Here is a 12,628-nt window from a genome sequence, read left to right as displayed (position 1 = left end):
CAGCATCTGATCAAGCTCCCCACCCACTACCTTCGATATCTCAGTCCTTTCCCTGCTTTAGCAAGACTCCTGCCAGGCCAACATAGCAATAATCTCCTTGCCCATGTCTCCTCTTAGTGATTTTCTGTCCACTGACCCCCTCACTCTGCACCTGACTATAAATACTCAGCTATAAGGATAGATATATGTATATATGTATGTGTGTGTGTGTGTGTGTGTACGTACACACAAAGTTGAGCTTAACTTTGGACAAAGGGGTGGACAGTGGTACCATTAGAAGAAGGGTTGCTTGAGGTTTGACGGTGAAAGGCTGTGTTTGAGCAATTGTGGGGACCTCCAGAGAAATGTTCAATGGGCCACTGTCAGAGCCAGCATGAGCACAGCTGTTCCCAGCTGCTCTGAGTCCAGATAGCACTGCTGTTCTGAGTTGCTCTGAGTCCATATATTCCTCTAAATTCTTCCTGAATACGCCAGGGCAGGTTCCTCTCGAACTCTGCCCACATGGGAACTTAGTCCAAGTTCCTCCTCTCTCCTGTGCTCACTAGTTACAGGTGTCGGGTCGGAGCCCCTCTGCCTGGGGCTGGACCTTCTTGGATGCTGGGTCTTAGACGGAGAAGCCATGAGAAGTTGCAGGTGTATAAGAATGAGTCTTTACTGCAGAAACCAGTGGCCATAAGTCATCAGACAAAACAGTCCTTTACAACAAAGTCCATACAGGCAACCACACACCGGCTGATAAAAACGTATCTTTCCTACAAAATAGTATTAATCTCTGTACCCACAGCTATTATCTGAGCAGCCACATACTGCCCCCTAGGCTCACCACCTCACATAGTAGCAGCACCTGAGCTCAACAGACTCGCTGGCTAACATGGTAGCTACATCAGAGCTCTCTATGAGCTCTTAGCCTTACATCGTAGCAGTACCAGCTCTCAGCTCCATCTGTCCAGCACACTTCTTCACACTCCAGCACACTAGCTGGTCAGTAACTTGTATATTATGCCAGAGACAAAGAAGGCTTCGTGCCAATAGTTACATCAATCACATTTTGGCTACCGAAGGGCACACATGCACAGTATGCTGTGGGATTGCTGTGCTTGTGTCCTTGCACCTGCTTATGACATCTTCACCTAAGTGCAGAGTGGCCTTGGACATTCAGTGTATTGACAACAACGCCTTTGTGCTTTAATTGGCCTTGACTACCAGGCATCTCTGGCGGGGTTCCCACAGCCACTGGACGTTCAAGTCAGAGTTCAAAAAGAACCTAGATAGATATTTGGGGATAAGATTGGGCATGGAAGCTGAGGGTTAGACAAATGGCCAAGATAGGGATTCTCAAGGTGTGCTTCTCGGAACTTAGGGTTCGGTGGAGGTGCTCCAGGAGCCAGCGATGGGACTGGAGACGGGGGTGCTGTGTTTCCCATCTTCACTTCCATCGGGCAGAGTGGCAGGCTTCAGTACACAATTCTCTCGGTTCTGCTTCTAAGCAGGAGTTTAAGATGGATGGATGGATGGACGGATGGACAGACAGATAAAGGAACAAATAAAATAGACCTACTGGACAGAGAAGGCTTTGGATCAGAAGGCTCATACAGGCATCCTAGGCACCCCAATCCCAAGCTAGGTACATCCCCAAGGATTACAAGATTATTTCAGATCATCTCTCTCGGACTGCAGTGTATGTTCTGGCAAAATGGCTGCCTTGGTTAATGTATGTTCAGGAGTTAACAGGGCAGTTCAGAGTCTGCCAACAACAAAACCCAAGGGCTACCTCCCTGGGCCCTGAGCACACCCTCATCCTGGGAAACCCAGTGACTGGGTGAGAAGGAGCATGGCTAGTCCTGGCCACTGGCATGTCCACCTGGTAAATAAACATCCGCCATCTCCTGTAATAACAGGGCAGGGTAACCGGCTGTGGGTCCACGCATCGTCTGACCCACGCAGCTGTCCTCAATAATCTCTACATGTAAAGCTCCAAGCAGGAGGAAAATGACTTCTGTTTTGTGTCAAAAGCCAGCAAACAAGAAGTGATGCTGGAATTTATCTGAACCTCCTGTATACACACCCTCGGGCTTCTTTCTTCCTTCTTTTCTATTTTTTATTTTCTGGATATTTTTCTTTAATCTAGTAAGAAATAAGAATATATGTGTGCCTATTTCTGCCCAAATGTTCAACAGCAGACACGGAAATAAAGCCACAAGGGCGCCATCCTCTGTATACACTTTGGATGTATCTTCCCCATTTTTTGGCTCCAGGAATGTTTGTTCTGGCTGCATCGAGGACGGGGATTTTTAAATTAATTTTTTGTTTGGTGAGAAAGAGCGTGTCATCTTGGAAATGGTTCTCGGCGAAGCTGTAACAGATGCTATCGCTGCGCCCTCATCATGATGAACCCACCCTTCATGATTTCTATTAAATTTTTTATCAAACTGCTGGTGATTTCCAACTAGATAATTGAAAGTAATTTTTTGGAGACTTCACGCAGAAAGTGCTTCTCTGGAAATAGAAAACTCGGGGCAAATGGACCTTGTCTATTCTCTGCACTATGAGATAGAGCTTTCAAACTCTCTTTTGTTGGCAAGGTCTCCTGGCTTTTCCCACAATTTCATATCACACCCACGTGTGAATAGGAAAACAGTAGAAGGAGTAGTTCACCTGCACAACAACCGACTGTTATTACCCCCTTTTTACAGATGAGGAAACCAAGGCTTGGGGATAAGCAACCTGCTAGTGGAGATGCAAACTAGGAAGTGACGAAGTTTGAAAGGAAATCTCTAATTTCACACACATACGCCCCCACTGTGGGTTAGCTCCCCACGAGTGCATTAGAATGGAATCAGGGAGCATGGATTCTGATCTGCTACCAGTTATCACTGGTAATAATAACTGTAGCCCAGCTGGCATGGCTCGGTTGGTTGAGCATCGATTTATGAACCAGGAGGTCAGGGTTCGATTCCCAGTCAGAGCACATGCCTGGATTGTGGGCTCAATCCCCAGGAGGGGGCATTCAGGAGGCAGTCGATCAATGATTCTCTCTCATCATTGATGTTTCTATCTTTCTCTCCCTCTCCCTTCCTCTCTGAAATCAATAAAAACATATTTTTAAAAAATAATAACTGTAGCCATTTATTGGTTACTGTGTGCCACTCATTTGCAAATGTATTATTTCATTTAATTCTTGTAACTGGATTATGAGATTTAAGGGTAAGAATCTTGCTCAATTAGCAAATGATAAAGCTCAACCACTGAATATATTTCCCCTTCCAGTTACCTATGGTTGTGTTACAAACTACCCCAAGACTTGGTGGCTTAAAAGTGCCCTTTTATTTGGCGAATGATTCCGTGGGTCAGGACCTTAGGAAGAGCTCTGCTGGGTGGTTCACCTCTGATCCATGTGGCATCACTGAGGAGGCTGGGGCTGGAAGATTCACTTCCACGGTGACTCTGTCATCTACAAACTGGCCTTGGTGCTCCTTGGCTTCTCTCCTTCCACATGGCCCCTCAGCCTTCAGGCCTCTCTTAGCAGGATGGCCTCAGGGTAGGTGGGTTCCTACCCAGTGACTGGATTTCCCCAGAGCATTCGATTCGAGCTACAGGGCAGAAGCTGCAAGTCTTCTGACTTAGCCTCAGAAATGCCATTGCTTCACTTTTCTCACCTCCTCTTGTCAAGCCAATCACTAAAGCTAGCCCAGGCTCAGCGGGAGGGGAATTCCTGCTCATGAGAGGATTTGCCAAGAATTTCCATGATTTGGCCTCATCCATAAACTCAGAGTATATCCATCTACTTCAGTGGCTACACGGGAAAGGGAGGAAGAGGAGTCTTGTTTACCAATTCCCAGTTCAGAGAGTCTCCCAGTTTATCCTAAGTTACTTATCAGTCTTTAATAATAATAATAATAATAATAATAATAATAATATAAGCTGTCACTGATTAAACCCTTAATATATGCCAGCCACTCTTCTCAGCACTCACATACCTCAATGCACCTCCTCCTCAGCCCAGTCCTGTAGTCGGTGCTGTGTAATAGGTACAGTTTCTGTTTGAGAAGATGAACAGGTTCTAGAGAGGGTGGTGGTGGTGGTTGCACAACAATGTAGATACACTTAATGCCAGTGAACTATACATTTTAAAACGGTGCATTTCCTGTTATCGACATTTTGCCACAATAAAAAAGTTTTGAAAAAGCCAATTACAGTCATTATGGTGAAAGATGCCTGAGGCCAGTTAAGTGAGCAGGAATGCCACTTCCCTCACCGCTAAAGAAATTCTGAAGGGATGATACCTTGGGGGCATTTTTGTTATTTAAGGGGAGCTAAAATCCTAAGAAAGTGTACAAAAAGCCATGCTGAGTCACACATCCAATGATCTTTCATTTTTTTGTCCAAAGGAGTAGCTTACAGAACTCTTTAAACAAAAGACCACTTTTAACTTCAAGATGGCAGAATAAAGAAACGACTGTCCCTTCTCCTCTCACAAATCAATTTACAACAAAAAGGAGAACAAAAAAGAGAGACCCAAGTGCAGCTTGGGCAAAGCTAGATGTTATCGGTATCACTGAATCACCATGGAGAACATGAGAAAGTAGACAGAGTGAGCAGAAGAGAGTTTAACTTAAGTCCTGCCGAGGGACACATTCCTGAAAAGTTAACTGGTTTGCTCTTGGAACCCTAAGATGCTCAGGAGTCTGAAGCACCAGGTACAGATGAGATGGGCTAAGGTGAGGGCTGAAAACAGGAGACTGTGAGGAAGTATGGATGAGGAGCTGTCAGACTCCTACTTTTCCCACCCACTGGGACCCTGCCCAGGGGAGTGACTATCCCTCCTCTATGCCTAGATGTGGGTGCATTCCCTGAAGAAACTGAGCTAGAAGGGTTCTAGAATCAGGAGCATGATGCCCTATACAAGACATAGACAGTTTTGCTGAGGAAATTTCCTAGCATGAAAGAAAAGAGAAAGCAGATGAAAAATAAGAAAGTCAGAAGATCAATCTAGGAAGCCCTACTGTTTCCAGAGGAGAGAACAGAGAAAACAGGGAGTAAATTAATAAAGATACAGTACAAGAAAATTTCCCAGTATCAGACAGGAGCTCTAGTTGAATAAATGCAAGAAAATCCACACCAAGACCCATCATCATGAAATTCCTGAATCTGAGATAGAAAGGATCCTAAAAACATCCAGAGAGAAATAAAATGTCACATACGAAGGAATCAAGATGGCACAGGAATTCTCAACAAGGATACCAAAAGCCAGAAAACAATTAAATGATGCCTGAAAAACAAATGAGAGAGAAAAAAATCTAGAATCCCATACCCAGCCAAACTATCCACCAGTGTGTGGGTAAAACAAGACAGTTTTAGACATGCAAGGTCACACGAAGTTGCTTCTCATGTACTCTGTAGGAAAGTACTGGAGAAGGAATGCCATTGAAATGGGGACATCAGCTAAAAAAAAAAAAGAAAAAAACAGATCAAGAAATAGAATCCAGCAAAGGGAAAGGGGAATTCTAGGATAAAGGAAGAGAAACACTAGGATGAGATTTATGTGCCAGTCCAGATGAGACCAGAAGGGGGCGGAGGCAGCTTCAGGAGAGAGATCAAGGAGAAAAAAAATGGAACTGATAAATTATCTGACAGGTTTGACTGAGTAGAAAATTGTATTTAGGGGCATTTTATAGAGCTATTGGTGAATATGGGAAGACTGAGACAAAGACTCAAAATAAATCCAGGAAATAGAAGAATGAAGATTTTTATTAGTAGGTTGAGACCAAAAAAAAGTCATAATATACTCCCTGACCCAACCATAAACAATATTTGCATAGTAATAATTATGCAAACAATAATTACAATGAAATATGGAATTATACTGTTGGGAGCATAGGGAGAAATGAAGGAAGGACATCAGAAATCCAGAAAGCCTCACTTATGTATAATGTAAAAGCAGCAGACAATGCCCCAAACTGATTATTCAAGATATAATACTCTAATATTATTCAAAAACATGGGAAGAAGTGGTGAAGAAACTGCGAGAAGTATGTGGAGGTGGTTGCTCCTGGGGAGCAGGCTCCGGGGGCGAGGGAGGGGGAGGCTGGGGGGACCAAGCATGGCTGTTTTTGTTAGAAGCCTCTCAGCATTATTTGATGCTTAACTACATGTGTGCTTTACTTTGTAATGCCATTTATTTTAAAAATAAAAAATAGCTTCTCTCTACATTTTAAAAATGGAATTTGCTTTTCATATCAATTTTATTAGCTCCCAATACATCAGAAGAGGGTCTAAAGTGAGAACAGCAAGGCTGCCTTAAAGACCCTCAGAAATCTCACCCAGGCTACTACCCAATTGAAGTCACTAGAAAAAGACCCCCAACCCACCCCACCCCAGTCACAGCCACAGTTACTGGAGCTCTAAGGGCTCTCAGACAGGGTCCCACCACCTGGTTCAGCCTGGCCTCTTTCTCTTCCATGAGCTTTCATTTCCTGCTCCAGATCAGCTGCTTTCGATCGGAAAAGATCGGGTGTGAGTGCTATTTCTGGGCAGTCACATTTGGTGAAAATGATTCAGGCAGGTTCAGGTTTATTGCCTGAACCAGGTAAACATGAAATCTCTCCAGTCACACACAGGCACAAACAAATCTCTCTCTTTCTTCCTCTCTCTCTCTCTCTCTCTCACACACACACACACACACACACACACACACACACACATTTTTCACTAAGCCCAGCCAACTGAATTTATTGCCCAAATAAGACTTCCCTAAAGTTTACATAAAGCCCAGGCCTTTCGGGTGATACGCATGTCAGTGCCATTCCCAGCAATTTGATGGGGAAATAGATTAGCAGGACAAGCTTGTCTGTCTGGATTGATTGGAAACAGGCATGCATGGTGATGTAGAAAAATCTAGATGCTCCCCAGTTGTCTGCACTCCTCTTCCCTGTGCAGAGGAGGGCTGGTGAGGTCACTCAGCATGCCAAGGGCACCAATGTGAGGCCTGCTCTAAATCTCCAAGGATGCAACAGTACAAGGCTGTTTATATTGATCAACAGCCTGTGTGAAAGTTAACATAAATCAATTAGCAAAACGTACATGTGGCAGCCATTGCTAAACCGTACTGTGTAAATAATAGTTTTAAGTGCAAAACATGATGATAAAATCTATGAGCTGCACTCAGCCCGGCTGAGTTACTCCGTGACCTTCACGGCACAATGTTCCGCTGTCACTCAGAGGCCACTGCCAACTAATGTGGGACCACTGAGTCTTTCTGCCCTGTAAGTCCGGGGGGCGCAGGAGAGGCAGGAGGCAGGGGGAACACAGAGGCGGACAGAACCCGCTTCCCTGTGCCTCTGCAATGGAGGGGCTCGTATGGATGCAGCCGGTTCAGTTCCCTCCAGCAGATACATTGTACTCAAGCAGCACCTATTCCTGCAACCCCACTTGTACAGATGGTAAAATTGAGTGGGAATACTGGAATTTGAACCCAAATCTCTTGGTCTCATTCCCAGCCCCAAGCTCTACCTGCACTGCCTCCTGCTGTGGATTCCTGGCTCCACCTGGAGCCATCAGTCGTCACAGTCATGACCTGGGACAGGTGCCCGGAGACCCGGCCCCCAGGGAGCCCAGGAGGGAAGGTGCTGATGTCTAGAGTTGGCATCAGCTCTCCACGGCCCCTCTCCCAGGACCATGCGGTCCTTGGCGGTGCTGGAGTTTCTGGCAACAGGGAAAGGTGGATTGAGAGGGGAGGGCAAGCCACAGCGTTTTGCTCAGAGGTCTCCTCCTTTTGCTCTCCCCCTAGCTCATCTGCCAGGGCCCTGGGTCCCAGGTGCCATTCCTTAAACACACAGGTTGCCTGGTCCTTTGCCCTGACTCTCCTCCAGATTTCCAAGTGGCTAATCCTTCACTCCCTCAACACATTGCTGGAGAGTTAACTTCCCAGTGATGTCTGCAGCTAAACATTATCCAAGGACACTCGTGAGAGTGCAGCAAAGCAGACTTTATTTGGGGGGCTGTCCTGGTAGGTTAGGGACTTACTGTGGGGTCTTGCCGTGGGAGAGAGAGTGTGCTCAGCTCCAAATACAACAAGGGAAAGTGGGCACTGTTAGCCACAGAGCAGTAATTTCCTGTCAGTGGGAGGAAATTACTGGGAGGAAGTGTCAGAGATAAGGGGGGTGAAGGGTCCTGGCTAACATGACCCCCAGGATTCTTGCTTGAGGCAGGCAGGGTGCTCAGACATCCCTTGGGGGTGGGGTTGGAGGATGATATCCATCAGATATCCAGGATGGGGGTTTCTGGATAAACTGACTTAGCAAGAATTTTTACTAAAATTGGACAATGCAGAGAGCAACATGGGAGTCCAAAACCAGAGGCCTGGTTGAAACAGAGCTCAGGTTGCTGAGCTTGGTCAAGGAGAGAATCCTCATCGGCACCCTCACTCCCTTGCTTAAAGTAACAGCTGAACTTCCCACCCTGCCGGGGGCCCAGACCCCCGCCCTGCCTGCTCCCCCCACCCCCGCCTGCTCTCCGCCCCCCCCCCCCCCCCCCCCGCCCTGCCTGCTCTTCCCCAGCCCTGCCTGCTCTCCCCCAGCCCTGCCTGCTCTCCCCACCCCCTCCTGCTCTCCCCCAGCCCTGCCTGCTCTCCCCACCCGCTCCTGCTCTCCCCGAGCCCTGCCTGCTCTCCTCCACCCCCGCCTGCTCTCCCCCAGCCCTGCCTGCTCTCCCCACCCCCTCCTGCTCTCCCCCAGCCCTGCCTGCTCTCCCCACCCCCTCCTGCTCTCCCCCAGCCCTGCCTGCTCTCCCCACCCGCTCCTGCTCTCCCCGAGCCCTGCCTGCTCTCCTCCACCCCCGCCTGCTCTCCCCCAGCCCTGCCTGCTCTCCCCCAGCCCTGCCTGCTCTCCCCCCAGCCATAGGACCCTCTCAATACCCTTCAATGTGTGTCATGCTCAGTGTGCTGCCTGTCTCTCTCCATCACGTGTACATTCCTCAAAGGGCAGGGGGGTTGCCACTGTATTCTCTGCTAAAGCAGAGCCCAGCATGTAGCAGGTGCCTGACAAGTACTGCTGAGTAACTAAATGGATGGATGGATGGATGGATGGATGGATGGATGGACAGACGGACAGACATGCAGACAGATACGAAGAACTGCCCTATGATGGTCACACCAAGGTGGGACCTCCTTTGCCAGCTTCTCCCTTCAGGTCACATGGGCACTAGGTTTTCAACCTCCATGAAGCTAGTTCCCCAGGTAGTCGGTTTCTTGTCCAGCACAAAACTCTTTGGATGTGCACACATATACCAGGGCACACACACACACAGCATAACACACACACACCAGGGCGCGCACACACACACATACACACACCAGGGGGCACACACACATACACACACTAGGGTGTGCCCACACACCGTGACACACACACTCGTACATACCAGGGCACACATACACACAGCATAACACACACACAGCATGATACCACACAGCATGACACACACACACACCAGGGCACACACACTGGGTCCTCAAGATCTCTACTACACACAGGCCCGTTAGGGAGCAGCCTAAGCAAACCCACTGGTGCGGAAACCCTATTTCACTCAGCAATGCCTGCAAAGTGTGGACACAAATGAAGACACCAAGGGCTGGGAGACTTAAGAGGCTGAATTGCACCTCGTTTCCCCGCGATGTGGGAGGCTTGTTTCGGGCCAGCCCGCCACCAGGCCGTCCCCCGTGACAAGCTGTCAGCTGCCTCTGAGCGGTGGTTCTTAGAAGCAGCTGGAGGAAGGAAAGGGACATTTCTAAATCACAGATCCTGTCTCCCTCCACGCCGGGCCACGGCCATGGCTGCGGGAGCCACGCGTCCCAGGACTCGGGGTTCTAAATTCGGTCCCCAGTCCTCCACGGGCCCACAAGGGGAGTGAAGACAGAACAGACAGCGAGGAAGAATAGCTTCGGGGAAAGAGACAGTGCGGGGGTCCCCCTGCTTTCTGTGAAAGCCTCAGACACCACCAGCGGGCATTGCCCCCAGCGGACTTAGAGAAGAGGTGAGCGCAGGAGTGTGGACAGAGGGGATCGGTGGCCTAACAGTCGGCAACTGGATAAATAAATGACTGTGCATCTTATGAAGGGACTGCCATGTGTCATGAGGACCAGTCTGGTAGCAGTGCATGTACTGGCATAGAGAGACGTGTATGTATGGTGCATTCGGTGGAAAAGGCAGGTTATAAAAAATCCACACTATGTGATCCTAAACCATAGACCCCTAAAATTTACCGGTAATTACCTTTGAATTATGGGGTTATAGATGATTCAACTATCTATTCTACTCTGTTTTCCACATTTTCTACAAGTATAACGTCGTAAAAAAGAGTACGGCATTCAGATTTTAGGCTAGCACGTGGACAGAAGCCTGCCCGCCTGGAGCAGCGCACTCAGCCAGCGCGTTCCGAGTCTGCAGGCGCTCTGCTCGCTGAACCACCCTCAGCCCAGGGGACCACATGCTTTGGCCTCTGGAGCTGAGGCTGCTCCTCCCAGTAAAGGTCTTGTCCACCCCAGCTTCCTTCCTTCCACACAAAACTGCTGAAGTCCCCACATGCCTTTGACCTGAGGCCACCCAAGTTCAGGACACAAGCCCCTCTGTCTAGTTCAGCTGCTTCTCTACCACTCCAGACTTCAGCTCTCCCCACAGGCATACTTTCGTGCTTCCTCTCCTTTGCATGCACAGGTCCCCTTGCCGGGGAATCCCCTTCCTTTCAAGTTTCAAACTTCTTTTCATGCACTAAAATCCAGCCCAAAAGACACTTCCTCCATGAAGCCTTCCCAGATTCTGTCAGAGAATCTAAATCCTAAAACCTTTGCATTCACCTCCAGCCTGACTGCAGACAGGCTTGAAGCCTGAGCCCGCTGAAGGATGCTCCTTCTATCTCACAGTAAATATGTCGGAGCCTTTTTTTTCTCTCAGAAGATATTTGCATCTGATGAGTGGGAGGCACATAGCGGGAAACCCTAGCTGTAGGGATATGGGGTGAAGAGAGTCAAAAAGTCGACATGAGAATGGCAAAAGAAACCTCTATCTGGCCAAATCCTTGCTCTGGGACAAGCGAGTCATCTTCAGCTGGAATCCCCAGGGAAAATTTGGAGGCCCTGAGACACTGCCCCGCCCCCAAAAGGGAGAACCCTGTCATTCCTGCCTCATTAAACCATAGCTTTTGGCATTAAGGACGCTGTACATCCTTGAAGGCTGTCTATTGGCAAATGTTTGCCAATCAAAACACAAACCCATTTGAGAGTCAGGGACCGCTCCCATAGCAGCCCCTCACACTGTAGTGAAAACTGCTGCCAGTCTGCCCTCCCCGTAGACTAAGACCTCTGGAGAGACCAGAGCCACAGTGTGGTTCCACCTCCTGGTGTCCCTGGAGAACAACAGAAGGTGTTGCGGAGGGTGGAGGGGGGTCGGAAGGGGGGGCGGGGGGATGGGGGGGATGGCGGAACATTCTTTATTGCTTTGTCAAGGCTTAGTCAGCCTGGGAGCATAAGAGGGAAACACTACAGACTCCTGCCTCTCTGGCACCCAATGAGAGTGATGTTATGCCCCCGTGCCATGCTGAGGGCACGGAGCCCTTCCCCAGTAAGCGCCATGGGGATGCCACCGCAAGGCCAACTCTGCCTCCAGTCCTTAATGCCGCTGCCCAGTCCTTACAGGGTGAAGAAGGGCCAGCAAGCCAGGCCTCGTCCCTTAGTGACACAGAGCAGGCTGATCGTCAAAGGGGATTTGGGCTGACAGCACTCTGCATTCTGAGCAGACACTAACGCCCAAGGAACCACGGATTCGCTCTTCCGGCTGTTTCAGCCGCGCCAGTGCTAATGGGCAGCATTACGTACATAACCGAGGGCCGCGCGCTTCAACCTTCTTCATCTCATGGCACACATAAACTAATTACTACAATTCTGAAGCACTCCAAAAAAAATACGTTATCTTTTTTGCCAATCTGACAAAAAAAGCAGGTGTAACTTCGATTCATTCACACTGGGTGGCTACTCTTGTGTTGGCTGTTGTCATTTTTTTATCTGACAAACTAAGGGAAAGAGGTCAGCGCCTCTGACTGAAGAATCGGGTGCTGCATGTTTCAGGAACTCGTGCAACGCACTGGTTGAAAGTTGCTGCTCTAGGGGGAAAACTGCACTGAAGCCCATAGACCAACATTAATGGCCACTAGAATGTTAAAAACCCAGTACAATTCATTCAGAGTAAAAATGGCAAACGCCTCATTCGGTGGCAAAACAACCAAACTGTGAGTGACTCAGCTCAGGACCTGTGAATGATGCTGTTTGTTAAGTGTACTCTGCCTGCATAGAATTAATCCAATTTGGCCCCACAAAAAAATAAATTGCTTCCATTAGTGATGAAATATTAGAGTTAACGAATTCAGTCCTTAGCCCGCATTCTTTTATAAGCAGCCACGCTGGATGATGTCTCCGGGGGCCTCGGAAGGTTCCTGCAAAAGCACAGGAAAAAAATTAATAAAAGGTTAGCTGAAAGGAAAAGCCAGCGTGTCCCACTGCACTGCAGCTGGCTTAGGATCGCGCAGTTACTTTTCCTGTTGCGCTGTGGGTGCTGGTCTCACTTCAGCCTTCTGTACAGCC

At 48.5% G+C, this 12,628-nt stretch overlaps 1 protein-coding gene across 3 annotated transcripts in view; it reads right to left on the bottom strand.

The window, feature by feature from the left end:
• KAZN (kazrin, periplakin interacting protein) overlaps positions 1-12,628 on the bottom strand; it is a 774,836-nt gene that overhangs the window by 684,842 nt on the left and 77,366 nt on the right. The gene's annotated exons all lie outside the window — the stretch shown is intronic.

The sequence above is a fragment of the Myotis yumanensis genome, unplaced genomic scaffold (genome assembly GCF_028538775.1).
Source record: "Myotis yumanensis isolate MYYU_CA2020_CCGP unplaced genomic scaffold, mMyoYum1.0.hap1 SCAF_2, whole genome shotgun sequence".
In the NCBI taxonomy this organism is placed as follows: domain Eukaryota; kingdom Metazoa; phylum Chordata; class Mammalia; order Chiroptera; family Vespertilionidae; genus Myotis; species Myotis yumanensis.
The sequence above is the reverse complement of the archived record's forward strand: the minus strand, read 5'-3'. Positions and strand labels throughout refer to the sequence as shown.